We start from the raw sequence: 15,651 nt of genomic DNA, 5'->3' as shown, positions 1-15,651 counted from the left end.
CCTGTAGTATACAGCCAGCCCAGCCTGCCCCCTGTAGTATACAGCCCAGCCAGCCCCCAGTAGTATACAGCCAGCCCAGCCTGCCCCCTGTAGTATACAGCCCAGCCTGCCCCCTGTAGTATACAGCCAGCCCAGCCTGCCCCCTGTAGTATACAGCCAGCACTTAAAAAAGAATAAACTTATATACTCACCCTCCGGCGGTCCAGATGCTCAGTGCAGCTCCCCGATGTCTGCGCGGATCCTCTTCTGTCTTCCCCAGGGCTCCTCTTCTTTCTTCCATCTTCTGTACAGCTGGCAGGGATGCGCTCATGCTATCTTCCTGGCCAGAAGGAGGAGTATATAAGTTTATTTTTTTAATTGACTTATGTATAAGCCAGGGTGAGGTTTTTCAGCACATTTTTTTGTTTTTTGTTTATACATGAGTATTTATGCTATATGAATTTCCAATGAAATAATAATTGTAAGGAATCTTTTCCTAGAATTCTGTGTTATGCTGCTAGAAATTTCTGAATAAGTTGACAACTTGGTGTTTCTATTCCCCCAGCCCAGCATGTGGGGGTTAGTGAATGGAACATAGAGCTATAAGAAAAGTGGCTTCCGAATTACTGTATTATGAGGAATACTATTGTGTTTTAAAACTGATATATGGAGAGTGGTGACTGGTCCTCTTTAAATAAACCAGGAAAGGCTCAAATTCCACAACCCAGTCCAGCATCTAATACATGTCTCATTTCTATATAAGCGCATTCCCTCCCTTTGTATTTCTCTATAAATAACATTTTCTAAAGTAAAAAATGAAACATGCAAATGTCTGTCAGGATTATTACACCAATGTGAACAATTACCAGCTGTAGCAAATAATGTATCCATATAAAGAGGCAAATTAGTAAATTGACTGAAAGCAATAAAATGAAATGATGTTATAAAATATGTCATAAAACTGTCAGACCCTAAAACCTGTGGACAGACATTGATGTGGGTATAAAATATACAGTAAAACTGAAATGTTAGGACCATGGAAGTAGATTCTGCCTGTTACAAGAGGGTAAGTTAAGACAGCTATTACAGTATTTGTCATGCATAGCAGATATGATGTCCATGTGCACATGCCAACCATACAGGGCACAGGAAGCAGGCACTTCTCTGGCACACTTGTTGCTCCCCAGGCAGAGAGACTGGGTGAGGGCTGGCAGTGGGAGGTGTGTGTGAGGAGGCTACATATGGTTGGCTGCCAGGGCTGGGAGCTGGGTCTATATAACACGGCAGAGTCCCGGCCACTGCATATACAGACGAGCTACATGACGAGCAGCCAGCTGTAGAAAAGTAGGTGCTTACAGACCCCCGGAGCAGCGGCTACAGGTGGGTACAGGCAAAGGGCAGCGCCGTGCGGTGTCGTCACTGTCATTGTGGGGAGCTGGGGCTTCTAGTCTACATGTATTCTGTATGTGCAGATCCTGTAGTCACTGGACATAGGGGTTACCTCACATCTATTCCCACTCTGCTATGCTGATGTGTGCAGTAGTGCTGAGTTTGTCGTGTAGCACACCTCACCCATGATGTCATGTGTTACCTGTTTTACATAAGACTGCAGGTAAATCTACTGCCTGATCATACTGCCCATAGTGATTGTGAAGATGAACTGAATGTGGGAAATTAGCATTGGCTTCTATTCTGATCCTAACAATAAGTTTGTATGCTGAAATAGATTTCTTTTCCTAGGGCTCATTGTCCTTTTCCACAGGATGATTTCTATAATATGTGATTGTTATCAATTACTGAATTGGTCTTTGGCTTTGAGAATTATGAGTGCACAGACAATACAGGCTGAAAGAGTTAACTGGAAAGCGCAGCTCCACTACAGCCATAATCACATCATTGACAGCAGCCAAGGAGACAATGCTGGAGTAACATTGATTAAAGTTTTCCATTGTCTATTAGTGAGCTTGGGTTGACAAGCCATCATTAGCCCTCCCTAATGGCAGTGCTGCTGTGGTCCAGCGACCTGTGAGTGGCAGGTGGGCAAGGTACATGGCTGATATAGGGGACAGATTGAAGGGAAGGGAGGGAGAAGGGAGATGATGCTGTTTACCACTGTCAGAATGTGCTACATAACCCATTTCACTGCAAATAAAATATGACCATAATTTGTATTTGGAGATGTTTTATAGGTGTTTATAAGGACTACCCAAAGTTACCCATAAATTTAATGATTTTATATACTATTAGATAAGAATTTTGATATTTGTCATTAACAGAACACCAATAGCCTGAGGGAATACATATACATGATATATTGTTAGGAGATGCATTTTTTCCATGAACAAATGTTTACTAGAGTTTCAAAAATCTTTTGTTTGCATTTCAACATAGAGAAAATCCTTCACCAAGGAAACCATATTGAACACGTCCAATTGTTTTTCACCATAAATCTAATAATTCTTTTAGTAGTTTGTGACATGGTTATTTTCGTGATCAATATAATATTCCTATCTGTTATTATGAGAATTTAGATTGTTTAAATTTGTTTAATGGGTTAATTACAAGAAAACACATACAATTACTTTCTGCAGAGAATTTCTGCTAAATTACATTTACTATATGCAAGTTCTAAAATTTATTAGTGATATAAAAAACATGTACTGTTACAATAAGATGTGTATGGAACAAAGATTTGTATGATTTTCAAACTGGATATTTCTGGTGACAATGTATATCCTATTTCATCTTTGTATGTGACAGAACTATGAGTATTTAAAGTGCTCACATAAATTGCATATTGCAAATATCAAAAAGCAAAGCATTGAAGAGCTCCATCTGGCACTTGAAGGATTCCTTATCTATGGAACATCATAGATTTCTTTTATATACACACCTGTAAACTCTTTGATATATGATACAAGTACATAACAACCAATGTTCCTCTATAGCCCTAAGGTTATACAATAAAAGGACATAGGTAGCCTTTTCATCATAAGAGATCTAACTTAAAGCTTCTGGGCCCTAATGTATATTCTGTAACAAGACCCCAACCTACCAATCACCATATGGAATACTGCACCCTAGGGTACCAGGGCCTGGGTGCAACTTTGATCCATTCAACAACACTGTTCAGTTTTATCTACCACATTACATCTATTTAATATACCAATAATGTTGTAGACCAGGCCACCAAAAGACTAAAAAGAGCACATACACTTCAGCATAAACATCCCCTACCCCCAAAGTTTTCTTATTAAATGTGATCAAAGACTGACTTATTTTGCAAACCCATCACTATACCAGCAGCAGACTCTAACAGGCACCTTCAATTACCACCACACATCTTAGTATCAGAGGACAACAGCTGTGACTGCAACATGCAAGCAAACCATTTCATATAATGTAATAAAAAATTACTGTTAGAATTGCTAAAAAAGACAAGAAAAAAAGAATGGTGTGGCCATGTAAAGGTGGGTACAATAAGGTGGTACGTATTCACCTAACTGCTTTCTAACTGCATTAGTCAACCAATGGTACATACCGACCATATAGGTTAAGGATGGAAAGAAATACCAGAAAATCACATCTCTCTACTTACTCAGAATATTATTTTTTTTAAATTGGATTTTTCAATCATATATCATAAAATGGCTTCAGAGTCTTTAAGCTACATATATATTTGAAAGATTATCATAAAAGCTGCTTCCAAATCGGCACCAAACCTAGAAAATAAAAACACTTTCTTATAATATCCCCGCACTAGATATGTCTCCTCTATATACTGGCGGTCCCCAGCTTAAGGACACCGAACATATAGATGACACCTAGTTACAGACGGACCTCTCTGCCTACTGTGACTTCTGGTGAAGCTCCCTGGATGCCAGCAATTTTCTGAAATTCTGAGGCTGCAATAGTAAGATTAGTAATAATTGTAAGAGTAATCAAGTGTGTCTTAAATGAGGCCTTACTATTAATCCTTGTACCCATGACAGCCAAAATGTATGAAAATCCTATTGTCACAGGGACAAAAAAATAACTTTGTCTCGAGTTACACTTACAAAATATAACAGTTCCGACTTACATTCAAATCAGACAAACCTATAGAACCTCTCCTTTATGTAACCCGTGGACTACTTATAATTTTTTACAGGCTCTCATTCATTGATACTTCTACAGAGGAAGACAAAAATGTCAGAACAAAGGTTTAAAAACAATTTACTTCCACAAAGGTTCAATGGATGTCTTAAAGAGGACCTGTCACCTGTAAAAAAGGCACTCGGAGCTGCTTACTAAAGTTGGGCGTATACATGAGGGGGTGGGATTAGGGGCGGTGACTGCCACATGAAGCTTGGCAGTCACCGTGTGGCCTATGGAGTAGGAGGGAGAAGCAGCACCTCGGACGGCCCCCTCATGAATACGCTTGACTGCATAAAGTATGGTCCGGCGTTACTTTTGAACAACGCGGCAGTGTCTGCTAGCGTTATCGTAGGTTTCGGATAACACTTCCTACTGCCTTTTATGTAGATGACATGTCCTCTTTAAGGTTTACGTTTTACCAATCATTAGCTACTGATCAGCCGAGGAACCAGCTATTCCTCATTGACTGCCAGCAGCTTTGAACTATGGCTAATCAACCTGTGTAAAATAGTCAGGGCTATCAGCACAGAGCAATGCAGTGGGGGCATTAACAATTGGCTGCTTGTGGAGCCATTGGGTGCTCATGTAACATCAACCATGGGCTCTTCAGTCTCATTTACATATTTTTATAAGGTAATTTTTTGGTTTATTCCGAACCCCTGAAAGGAGGAAAAAAGACCTACCATGAACCCCCTAAGGCAGTGATGGCGAACCTTTTGGAGACAGAGTGCCCAAGCTGCAACAAAAACCCATTTATATGGCGCAAAGTGCCTACATGACAATTTAAGCAGTAACTTATTTATCCCTGCTGTATCACAGCTTTTAATCATATTGGTGTCCTGAGTTCACCAATACAATAGAAAGATGATGGGGAAAATTGGATTGTAGCTTCCCCCCAGGCTCCCCTGAGGAGGAAGAATCAGGGGCCCAGAGCAGGAGCTCAAATGACAATCCTTCTCTGTCCACCCCTTCCCGCTCCTCCTGTAGTCCTGGCAGCCGAGGATGTTGCTTTAAAATGGCGCTGAGCATGGCACATCTTGGGCTCTATTGGACCACAGGAGAAAGCCTTGAGTCCTATCTGCCAAACTCTGTGTTGGGCTGAAGGCCTGGGTGCCCACAGAAAGGGCTCCGAGTGCCACCTCTGGCACCCGTGCCATAGGTTCGCCACCACTGCCCTAAGGTAACGAGCATGATTCTGTGGACAGTCTACCTCTGGTGGTAGATGTCCTTTACCCCTACTGAAAAATGCAGGATACTTTTTGCATATATAGGCAGTCGCTAGGTTACGTACAATATAGGTTCTTTATCTTTGTTTTTAAGTCGAAACAGGTATATTTTATCATTGTTGCTCCAGGCAAAAATTTTTTTTGTCTGAGTGAAAATTGGATTTTCAAAAATTTGTGCTGTCATGGAAACATGGATTGTCAATAAAACTTCATTACAGCTGATCATTGCAGCCTAAATGGGACTAAAGTAAAGCATCCAGAGATCTTTACTAGAGATGAGCGAACATGCTCGTCCGAGCTTGATGCTCGGTCGAGCATTAGGGTACTCGAAACTGCTCGTTACTCGGACGAATACTTCGCCCGCTCGAGAAAATGGCAGCTCCCGCCGTTTTGCTTTTTGGCGGCCAGAAACAGAGCCAATCACAAGCCAGGAGACTCTGCACTCCACCCAGCATGACGTGGTACCCTTACACGTCGATAGCAGTGGTTGGCTGGCCAGATCAGGTGACCCTGGGATAGACTAGCCGCTGGCCGCGCTGCTCGGATCATTCTGTCTCTGGATGCCGCTAGGGAGAGAGCTGCTGCTGGTCAGGGAAAGCGTTAGGGTGTTCTATTAGCTTACTGTTAGGCAGGAGTGATTCTCAAAGAACCCAACAGCCCTTCTTAGGGCTACAATAACGTTCTACTTTTTTTATTTTAATTTGCATCTTTTACCATTTTGTGAGGAATTAGCAGGGGGACTTGCTACCGTTGTGTTTAGCTCTTAGTGGCACACATATCCATAGCAAAGACCGAAGTGGCAAAATTCAGTAGGGGTTGGATTTCTATTAGGCAATAACTCAGTGTCATCTCATCTGGCATAGTAGTGTGCTTCCTTTGATACTTGGCTAGAAAATAGCCATAGGAGAATACAAACAGCTTCTTGAAGCCTACAGTAGCGTTCTATATATTTGATTTCTGGTTGATCTGCTGGTGGCTGTAGTTTCTGCAGTGCATGTACTTGCCAATTCTGAGCAATTTGTAGTGAGACTTGCGACCGCTGTGTTCTGCGCTTAGTGGCGCACATATCCATAGCAAAGGCCGAAGTGGCAAAATTCAGTAGGGGTTGGATTTCTATTAGGCAATAACTCAGTGTCATCTCATCTGGCATAGTAGTGTGCTTCCTTTGATACTTGGCTAGAAAATAGCCATAGGAGAATACAAACAGCTTCTTGAAGCCTACAGTAGCGTTCTATATATTTGATTTCTGGTTGATCTGCTGGTGGCTGTAGTTTCTGCAGTGCATGTACTTGCCAATTCTGAGCAATTTGTAGTGAGACTTGCGACCGCTGTGTTCTGCGCTTAGTGGCGCACATATCCATAGCAAAGGCCGAAGTGGCAAAATTCAGTAGGGGTTGGATTTCTATTAGGCAATAACTCAGTGTCATCTCATCTGGCATAGTAGTGTGCTTCCTTTGATACTTGGCTAGAAAATAGCCATAGGAGAATACAAACAGCTTCTTGAAGCCTACAGTAGCGTTCTATATATTTGATTTCTGGTTGATCTGCTGGTGGCTGTAGTTTCTGCAGTGCATGTACTTGCCAATTCTGAGCAATTTGTAGTGAGACTTGCGACCGCTGTGTTCTGCGCTTAGTGGCGCACATATCCATAGCAAAGGCCGAAGTGGCAAAATTCAGTAGGGGTTGGATTTCTATTAGGCAATAACTCAGTGTCATCTCATCTGGCATAGTAGTGTGCTTCCTTTGATACTTGGCTAGAAAATAGCCATAGGAGAATACAAACAGCTTCTTGAAGCCTACAGTAGCGTTCTATATATTTGATTTCTGGTTGATCTGCTGGTGGCTGTAGTTTCTGCAGTGCATGTACTTGCCAATTCTGAGCAATTTGTAGTGAGACTTGCGACCGCTGTGTTCTGCGCTTAGTGGCGCACATATCCATAGCAAAGGCCGAAGTGGCAAAATTCAGTAGGGGTTGGATTTCTATTAGGCAATAACTCAGTGTCATCTCATCTGGCATAGTAGTGTGCTTCCTTTGATACTTGGCTAGAAAATAGCCATAGGAGAATACAAACAGCTTCTTGAAGCCTACAGTAGCGTTCTATATATTTGATTTCTGGTTGATCTGCTGGTGGCTGTAGTTTCTGCAGTGCATGTACTTGCCAATTCTGAGCAATTTGTAGTGAGACTTGCGACCGCTGTGTTCTGCGCTTAGTGGCGCACATATCCATAGCAAAGGCCGAAGTGGCAAAATTCAGTAGGGGTTGGATTTCTATTAGGCAATAACTCAGTGTCATCTCATCTGGCATAGTAGTGTGCTTCCTTTGATACTTGGCTAGAAAATAGCCATAGGAGAATACAAACAGCTTCTTGAAGCCTACAGTAGCGTTCTATATATTTGATTTCTGGTTGATCTGCTGGTGGCTGTAGTTTCTGCAGTGCATGTACTTGCCAATTCTGAGCAATTTGTAGTGAGACTTGCGACCGCTGTGTTCTGCGCTTAGTGGCGCACATATCCATAGCAAAGGCCGAAGTGGCAAAATTCAGTAGGGGTTGGATTTCTATTAGGCAATAACTCAGTGTCATCTCATCTGGCATAGTAGTGTGCTTCCTTTGATACTTGGCTAGAAAATAGCCATAGGAGAATACAAACAGCTTCTTGAAGCCTACAGTAGCGTTCTATATATTTGATTTCTGGTTGATCTGCTGGTGGCTGTAGTTTCTGCAGTGCATGTACTTGCCAATTCTGAGCAATTTGTAGTGAGACTTGCGACCGCTGTGTTCTGCGCTTAGTGGCGCACATATCCATAGCAAAGGCCGAAGTGGCAAAATTCAGTAGGGGTTGGATTTCTATTAGGCAATAACTCAGTGTCATCTCATCTGGCATAGTAGTGTGCTTCCTTTGATACTTGGCTAGAAAATAGCCATAGGAGAATACAAACAGCTTCTTGAAGCCTACAGTAGCGTTCTATATATTTGATTTCTGGTTGATCTGCTGGTGGCTGTAGTTTCTGCAGTGCATGTACTTGCCAATTCTGAGCAATTTGTAGTGAGACTTGCGACCGCTGTGTTCTGCGCTTAGTGGCGCACATATCCATAGCAAAGGCCGAAGTGGCAAAATTCAGTAGGGGTTGGATTTCTATTAGGCAATAACTCAGTGTCATCTCATCTGGCATAGTAGTGTGCTTCCTTTGATACTTGGCTAGAAAATAGCCATAGCAATAGGATAGGATTGTTTGGTTTTAAAAACTCAAAAAAAAACAAAAAACACAAAAAAAAAAAAACACACAAAAAAACACCAAAAAAAACAAAAAGAAGTAAAAAAAAAAAAAAAGTTATAACTCTCATTTTAAAAATGTTTAACCCGAGGGCTAGGGGTAGAGGACGAGGGCGGGGACGTGGGCGTCCAACTACTGCAGGGGTCAGAGGCCGTGGTCCTGGGCGGGGTGAGACACCACCTGCTGATGAGGGAGCAGGGGAACGCCGCAGAGCTACACTCCCTAGGTTCATGTCTGAAGTTACTGGGACTCGTGGTAGAGCACTGTTGAGGCCAGAACAGTGCGAACAGGTGATGTCGTGGATTGCTGACAATGCTTCGAGCAATTTGTCCACCACCAGTCAGTCTTCCACGCAGTCCACCCATGTCACCGAAATCCCCACTCCTCCAGCTCCTGCACCTCAGCCTCCTCCCCCCCAGTCTGCCCCCTCCCAGGAAAATTTGGCATTTGAACCGGCATACTCTGAGGAACTGTTTTCTGGACCCTTCCCACAGTCACAAACCACTTGTCCGGTTGCTGCTGAGCAATTTTCCGATGCCCAGGTTTTCCACCAGTCACAGTCTGTGGGTGATGATGACCTTCTTGACGTAGTGGAAGTGTGTAAAGAGGTGTCCGACGATGAGGAGACACGGTTGTCAGACAGTGGGGAAGTTGTTGTCAGGGCAGGAAGTCCGAGGGGGGAGCAGACTGAGGGATCGGAGGATGATGAGGTGACAGACCCAAGCTGGGTTGAGAGGCCGGGTGAACACAGTGCTTCTGAGACGGAGGAGAGTCCTCGACCTGAACAGGTTGGAAGAGGCAGTGGTGGGGCCAGACGGAGAGGCAGGGCCAGAGCTGGTGCATCAGCGCCACTGTCAACTAGTGAAGCTCCCGTGGTGAGGGCTCTTGCGGCGAGGGCTAGATCTTCAGAAGTGTGGAGGTTCTTTAAGGAAACACCGGATGACCGACGGACTGTGGTGTGCAACATTTGCCAAACCAGGCTCAGCAGGGGTTCCACCACTACTAGCTTAACTACCACCAGTATGCGCAGGCATATGAATGCTAAGCACCCCACTCAGTGGCAACAAGCCCGTTCACCTCCGGCCGTGCACACCACTGCTCCTTCCCCTGTGTCAGCTGCTAGTCAGCCCCCTGCCCAGGACCCTGGCACAAAAACCCCATCGTCGCCTCCACGATCCTCCACAGCATCCACCAGCGTTCAGCTCTCCATACCCCAGACGCTGGAGCGGAAACGCAAATATAGTGCAACCCACCCGCACGCCCAAGCCCTTAATGTGCACATCTCCAGATTGCTTAGCCTGGAGATGCTGCCCTATAGGCTAGTAGAGACCGAGGCCTTTCGCAACCTCATGGCGGCGGCCGCCCCTCGGTATTCGGTCCCCAGCCGCCACTACTTTTCCCGATGTGCCGTCCCAGCCCTGCACCAGCACGTGTCAGACAACATCATCCGTGCCCTGACCAACGCCGTTTCTGACAAGGTCCACCTGACCACGGACACGTGGACGAGTGCTGCCGGGCAGGGCCACTATATATCGCTGACGGCACATTGGGTTAACTTGGTGGAGGCTGGGACCGAGTCTGACCCTGGGGCTGCTCATATACTGCCGACGCCGAGGATTGCGGGGCCTACCTCGGTCCAGGTGTTTCAGGCCTACTATGCCTCCTCCTCCTCCCACCCCTCCTCCACCTCCTCCTCCGAACTACCATCCGTGGGCACGGCGCCATCAGTCGGTAGCTCTAGGCACAGCAGCAGTGCCGTCGCTAAGCGACAGCAGGCGGTGCTCAAACTGCTGAGCCTAGGCGACAAAAGGCACACCGCCCAAGAGCTATTACAGGGCATCACGGCGCAGACTGATCTGTGGCTGGCACCGCTGAACCTCAAGCCGGGAATGGTTGTGTGTGACAACGGCCGTAACCTGGTGGCGGCTCTGCAACTCGGCAGACTGACACATGTGCCATGCCTGGCCCATGTGTTAAATCTGATAGTGCAGCGTTTCCTCAAGACATACCCCAATCTGTCTGATTTGCTCACGAAGGTGCGCCGCATCTGTGCGCATTTCAGGAAGTCCAGCCCAGATGCTGCCACTCTCAGGGCAGCGCAGCGCCGCCTCCAACTGCCCGCTCACCGACTGTTGTGCGATGTGCCCACGAGGTGGAATTCAACACTGACCATGTTATCCAGAGTTTACCAGCAGCGCAGAGCGATTGTAGACTGCCAGATGTCAACTTCCACCAGAACTGGTAGTCAGGTCAGTCAGCTTCCTCAAGTCTACAATGAGGAGTGGACGTGGATGTCTGATATCTGTCAGGTGCTGAGTAACTTTGAGGAGTCAACACAGATGGTCAGTGGCGATGCCGCCATCATCAGCCTCACCATCCCGCTGCTTGGCCTGTTGAAAAACTCTCTGGTCAGCATGAAGTCGGAAGCTTTGCGCTCGTCACAAGAGACGGGGGAAGAATATTCCCTTGTTGATAGCCAAAGCACCCTGAGGTCTGTTTCTCAGCGCATATCGGAGGAGGTGGAGGTGGAGGAGGATGAGGAGGAAGAGGAGGAGAATGTTGGCGAGACACAAGAGGGGACCATTGTTGAGTCCTTCACTGTTCAGCGTGTATGGGCAGAAGAAGAGGAGTTGGAGGAGTTGGAGGAGGAGGAAATGGACAGTCAGGCCAGTGAGGGGAGTGAATTCTTACGCGTTGGTACTCTGGCGCATATGGCAGATTTCATGCTAGGCTGCCTATCCCGTGACCCTCGCGTTCAAAGAATTTATTCCAGCACCGATTACTGGGTGTTCACTCTCCTGGACCCACGGTACAAGCAAAATCTTCCCACTCTCATCCCTGGAGAGGAAAGGAGTGTGAGAATGCATGAATACCAGCAGGCCCTGGTGCACAAGCTGAAACAGTATTTCCCTTCTGACAGCGCTAGCGGCAGAGTGCGTAGTTCTGCGGGACAAGTAGCGAGGGAGAGTAGGCGAGCAGGCAGCTTGTCCAGCACTGGCAAGGGTACGCTTTACAAGGCTTTTGCCAGCTTTATGTCACCCCAGCAAGACACTGTCACCTGTCCCCAGTCTCGGCAGAGTAGGGCTGATCTTTACAGAAAGATGGTGAGGGAGTACGTAGCTGACCATACCATCGTCCTAAATGATCACACAGCTCCCTACAACTACTGGGTTTCAAAGCTGGACATGTGGCACGAACTGGCGCTGTACGCCTTGGAGGTTCTTGCCTGCCCTGCCGCTAGCGTCTTGTCCGAGCGGGTTTTCAGTGCAGCTGGTGGCATCATCACCGATAAGCGTACACGCCTGTCGACTGACAGCGCTGACAGGCTGACGCTTATTAAAATGAATAAAGGCTGGATTTCTCAGAATTTCCAATCTCCACCAGGTGAAGGAAGCTCAACCTGAATAATTGATCCACTCCTCCTCCTCCTCCTCATTTTCCTCCTTCTCCTCCTCTTTGTACAGTAAAGCAGAGGAAAATGGCTATTTTTTGACAGGGCCCACTGGCTCTTGCTATAGTACTTCATGCATTTAATTTTTCTGGAGGGCCACCTACCCGGTCCTCTGTTTGAAACAATTTTTGTGAGTGCCACATACAGGCACTCAATCTATTCCATTTTTCTGGAGGGCCACCTACCCGGTCCTCTGTTTTAAAAAATTTTTGGGACTGCCACATACAGGCACTCAATCTATTCCATTTTACTGGAGGGCCACCTACCTGCTCCTCTGGTTTGAAACATTTTTGGGACTGCCACATACAGGCACTCAATCTATTCCATTTTACTGCAGGGCCACCTACCTGCTCCTCTGGTTTGAACAATTTTTGGGACTGCCACATACAGGCACTCAATCTATTCCATTTTACTGCAGGGCCACCTACCTGCTCCTCTGGTTTGAACAATTTTTGGGACTGCCACATACAGGCACTCAATCTATTCCATTTTACTGGAGGGCCACCTACCTGCTCCTCTGGTTTGAAACATTTTTGGGACTGCCACATACAGGCACTCAATCTATTCCATTTTACTGCAGGGCCACCTACCTGCTCCTCTGGTTTGAACAATTTTTGGGACTGCCACATACAGGCACTCAATCTATTCCATTTTACTGCAGGGCCACCTACCTGCTCCTCTGGTTTGAACAATTTTTGGGACTGCCACATACAGGCACTCAATCTATTCCATTTTACTGCAGGGCCACCTACCTGCTCCTCTGGTTTGAACAATTTTTGGGACTGCCACATACAGGCACTCAATCTATTCCATTTTACTGGAGGGCCACCTACCTGCTCCTCTGGTTTGAAACATTTTTGGGACTGCCACATACAGGCACTCAATCTATTCCATTTTACTGCAGGGCCACCTACCTGCTCCTCTGGTTTGAACAATTTTTGGGACTGCCACATACAGGCACTCAATCTATTCCATTTTACTGCAGGGCCACCTACCTGCTCCTCTGGTTTGAACAATTTTTGGGACTGCCACATACAGGCACTCAATCTATTCCATTTTACTGGAGGGCCACCTACCTGCTCCTCTGGTTTGAAACATTTTTGGGACTGCCACATACAGGCACTCAATCTATTCCATTTTACTGCAGGGCCACCTACCTGCTCCTCTGGTTTGAACAATTTTTGGGACTGCCACATACAGGCACTCAATCTATTCCATTTTACTGCAGGGCCACCTACCTGCTCCTCTGGTTTGAACAATTTTTGGGACTGCCACATACAGGCACTCAATCTATTCCATTTTACTGGAGGGCCACCTACCTGCTCCTCTGGTTTGAAACATTTTTGGGACTGCCACATACAGGCACTCAATCTATCCCATTTTACTGGAGGGCCACCTACCTGCTCCTCTGGTTTGAAAAATGTTTGGGACTGCCACATACAGGCACTATCCAAATTAAATTGTCTCCATAGCAGCCTCCACACGTTGTCTCCATTGCTACCTCCAAAAGTCGTCCATATAGCTGCCTCCATACATCGTCCCTTTATCAAACGAGGTGTGTCAGGCAGAAATTTGGGTTGTTTTCATGGATTCCACATCAAAGTTGTTAACTTTGTCGCCACCCTGCTGTGTTATCCACAAAATATACTGGCAAACTTTTACCATTTAGGGATATTATTTCAGCGCTTCTTGCGCATCTGTTTACATTCCCCTCACCCGGCATATCCTAAACTTATAAGAACGCTACTACACTTGATCTTATACAAAAGGTTCTTAGAAGTGCTGTTTGGGGAGTAGCCTAGAGACAGGGGCTTGGATTGGCGAAAGCTCGCCTGGCAGCGGAACGCCAGCTCCATGCGCATCATGCGCTTCTTGCGCATCTGTTTACATTCCCCTCACCCGCCATATCCCAAACTTATAAGAACGCTACTACACTTAACTTGGTGCAGGCTGGGACCGAGTCTGACCCTGGGGCTGGTCATATACTGCCGACGCAGAGAATTGCGGGGCCTACCTCGGTCCAGGTCTCAAAGGCCTACTATACCTCCTCCCACCCCTCCTCCACCTCCTCCTCCTCCGAATTACCATCCGTGGGCATGGCGCCATCAGTCGGTAGCTCTAGGCACAGCAGCAGTGCCGTCGCTAAGCGACAGCAGGCGGTGCTGAAACTGCTGAGCCTAGGCGATAAAAGGCACACCGCCCAAGAGCTATTACAGGGCATTCCACATCAAAGTTGTTAACTTTGTCGCCACCCTGCTGTGTAATCCCCAAAATATACTTGCAAACTTTTACCATTTAGGGATATTATTTCAGCGCTTCTTGCGCATCTGTTTACATTCCCCTCACCCGCCATATCCTAAACTTATAAGAACGCTACTACACTTGATCTTATACAAAAGGTTCTTAGAAGTGCTGTTTGGGGAGTAGCCTATAGACAGGGGCTTGGATTGGCGAAAGCTCGCCTGGCAGCGGAGCGCCAGCTCCATGCCAAGATCCAACTAACATAGTTTTAACTGCAGCACCTTTAATCTACTACTAGTTCACTGCCTCCATACATGGTCCCCTTATCAAACGAGCTGTGTCAGGCAGAATTTTGGGTTGTTTTCATGGCTTCCATGTTAACTTTGTCGCCACCCTGCTGTGTAATCCACAAAATATACTGGCAAACTTTTATCATGTACCGATATTATTTGAGCGCTTCTTGCTCACCTCCTTTGGTTCCTCTCTGCCACCCATTGGTTTGAAGCCTGAGTCCATTTAGGGTATGTCGCCATGCCACTCTCTAGCCTGCCGCTGCTGCCGCTGCCTCTGCATGCCGTCCCCTATAGTGTCAGGGTCAATTATTGGATGTTTTAGATGCTATCTAGCTTCATTCTGTCACTCTGTCATGGCCATGCTGTTGGCCATAATTTTGGCATAATGGTGCGATTATGCAGCCTCAGAGGCATCCATGCATGCTGCCCCTGCTGTTTCCTGTCCATTTCCGTGGTGTTTCCATCCTTTTCTGAGGTTCCCAGGTGTTTGGCCAAGCTTCCCTGTGCAGAGCCTTGGTCCCCTTGAAAAATGCTCGAGTCTCCCATTGACTTCAATGGGGTTCGTTATTCGAGACGAGCACTCGAGCATCGGGAAAAGTTCGTCTCGAATAACGAGTACCCGAGCATTTTAGTGTTCGCTCATCTCTAATCTTTACCAGAGGTCACAATGGGCAGAGAGGTCCATCTGTAACTTGGGGTTGTGTGTCCTTAAGACAAGGACTGCAGGTACATAGCAATATGAAATTTTTACAACAATCTTATTAAACATTAGTTTAAAATATGTTTAACATTAAACCCTGGCTGAAAAGATAAGTTATTTTCTAATGAAACCTTCCCCTCCCCCCCCCCAGTCCATTTTAAGTAAAATGTTCAGCAAGGGTGAATGTTATCTTAATTTGAGAGAAGAGCAGTAATTTCAAGATGGGAAGATTCAAATCAAGCAAGTCCAAAAAAAATATCTTCCCTCAAGATGACTAAGTTATATCACATATAGAGAGAACCTTTATTAGCAATACTATATCATAGTAGCAGCTCCTCATAAGTTGCTG

General features: G+C 45.9%; 1 protein-coding gene across 1 annotated transcript in view; it reads left to right on the top strand.

Moving 5' to 3' along the window:
- The first annotated feature begins 1,181 nt into the window (after positions 1 to 1,181).
- C2CD4C (C2 calcium dependent domain containing 4C) overlaps positions 1,182 to 15,651 on the top strand; it is a 35,798-nt gene continuing 21,328 nt past the window's right edge. The window contains exon 1 of the mRNA XM_072110900.1: positions 1,182 to 1,359. The gene's annotated coding sequence lies outside the window, so the exon portion shown is untranslated. The remainder of the gene's footprint in view (positions 1,360 to 15,651) is intronic.

This window comes from Engystomops pustulosus, chromosome 1 (genome assembly GCF_040894005.1).
Source record: "Engystomops pustulosus chromosome 1, aEngPut4.maternal, whole genome shotgun sequence".
NCBI lineage: Eukaryota > Metazoa > Chordata > Amphibia > Anura > Leptodactylidae > Engystomops > Engystomops pustulosus.
This window is presented reverse-complemented; position numbering and strand designations above follow the sequence as displayed.